Source organism: Tenrec ecaudatus, unplaced genomic scaffold (genome assembly GCF_050624435.1).
Source record: "Tenrec ecaudatus isolate mTenEca1 unplaced genomic scaffold, mTenEca1.hap1 Scaffold_69, whole genome shotgun sequence".
NCBI lineage: Eukaryota > Metazoa > Chordata > Mammalia > Afrosoricida > Tenrecidae > Tenrec > Tenrec ecaudatus.
In genome coordinates this window covers 350,934-353,145 of record NW_027459581.1, presented here as the reverse complement: position 1 = coordinate 353,145, position 2,212 = coordinate 350,934, and positions in this window count along the sequence as shown.

Sequence of the window (2,212 nt, the reverse complement as noted above, 5' to 3'; positions counted from 1 at the left end):
GCAATGAGAGGGGATGGTCTATGGAAATGCAATAGCAAGAGTAGAGATTGGGGGGTATACATGTGACAAGATGGGCTGATTCTAGTTTTAGGATGGCAGCCTAACCTTGGTCATCTTTGGATGGGTTTGACCTCTCTGGTGTCTCCTACAAGGAAACAGACAACTACTATCCTTATCAGAAGGGAGTGAATCCTACTTGTTGTGGGATAAGCAGTGGTGTCTGCTTGCACTAGATAGCTGATAACTCTTAGGGAGAATGACCCCTGATCTATTCCTGATGACCTCCAAGTGCATAGTCATTTGCAAGCAGCTGAGTTTGGAATATATTTGGGGTAGACAGCTTGGGAGAAATCCCTCTGTTTCCCACAATCAGGCACTTGGGGAGAGAAAGAAAATCTGCCATAAAAACAAACCAGCTTGGGGAGCTGATTAAGGCACTGTGATGTAATGAGGTAGATCAGGGAGGAGGTGTTGAAACCAAACCCAAACCACATCTACTGTCCTCACTAGTCTATTCTGACTCTCATAGGACAGAGTAGAGTTGCTCTGTGGGGTTTCCAAAAGGATATATCTTCAGGGGAACAGACAGTCTCATCTTCTTTGGAGCATCAGGTGGGTTTGAACTGCCAGTATTTGGGTTAGCAGGCCAATGCCTTCCTCACAGCACCACTGGGTTCCTTGAGGGTGTCAAAAGGGAGGTACAAAGACACAGATTCTTGGATTTTTCTTCAGGCAAGAGTGCACGATTAACGACAATTATTACTACTGGCAAACTCATACATAAAGAATGCTGTCTTTAGAAGCAACATCTGTACAGGTGGGATCAAATTTCCTAGCTTCTATTGGTTTGTCTACTGCTTCCCCATATCTGACATATAGTAGAAACCTGGTAAAAAATAATTTTTTTAATTGACCCAGAAAGGTAAAGAGGCTTGATCAAGGTCAGAGTCAGCTGGTATTCAAATTGCTAAGCCCTTTAATTTGGCTGAAATCCCTACTAGTCATTCCTCATGACCCCCTGAAATGACCTCACCATGCTCCTTGGATTCCCAAATATTTTTGTGCCAACCTTCCTCAGCTTCATAAGAACATAGAGGAACCATTCTCAGACTCAGGAGGCTGGTAGCACCTGGCAGAATTTCTGAGAAGAGTCAGGAAGCATTTTTGTAGAGGCTGTAGGCATGACACAGCCTGCCTGCTGATAGCTCTTCCTCCTTCCTCCCTAGGGAGCGTCAAATGAACTTAAAATTTGTGAGGATCCTGGACCAGGTTATTTTTAATCTTTCCTTCCCTACACCACTCCACATCTGTTTATCTTGACCAAACTTTTCCCAAGGTCTCAGCCTCAAATTCACTTTCCTGTGAAGCTTTCTACTCCTATAAAGAGTTACAGACTCTCCCAGCCCTCACCCCACTATCATGACTCCAGTTCTACCTTACAAATCCGGCTAGACCAAAGCATGTACACTGGTGCAGATAAGAGCTCTGGACACACAGAATTCAGGACAGATAAACCCCCTAGGAACAGTAATGGGAGTAGTGATACCATGAGGGTGGGGGAGAGGTGGGGTGTGAAAGGGGGAACTGACTGCAATGATCACTGTATAACCACGCCGCTCCCCAGGGGGTGACTGGGGGGCATGAACAACAAGAACTTGGGTGAATGGAGACAGCGGATTCTGTACAATATGAAAAATAATAATTAATAATTTATCAAGTGTTCATGAGGTAGGGAGGGTTGGGAGGGAGGGAAATAAAAGGAGTTGATACCAAGGGCTCACATACAAAGAAAATGATGATTGCAACATATGTACAAATGTGCTTGACAAAATTGATGTATGGATTGTTATAAGACCTGTAAGAGCCCCCAATAAAATGATTTACAAAAATAGAGAGTTTCAGACTTGGAAACTCAGAGGTAGTTCTACCCTGTCCTGTGTAAGGTTGCTATGGGTCAGAATCAACTCTATAGCAATGCGTATGGTTTTGGGAGTCAACCTTGAGATTCTTACCTCAGTCTTGCAGGCAATTGCTGGCTTTCCTGAGGTTTCTGCAGTAGTTTACAAGTAATCTGAGGGATGGAATGATCTCTTGGTTCTCTCTACACCATCAAGTGAAATTTAAAATGACAATCGGTTGTAAGCGAAGGCATTCTTTTAAGAACCAATTTCTCTGCTCAACTCATATTTTTAGCTATGCTGTTTAGGAGGGA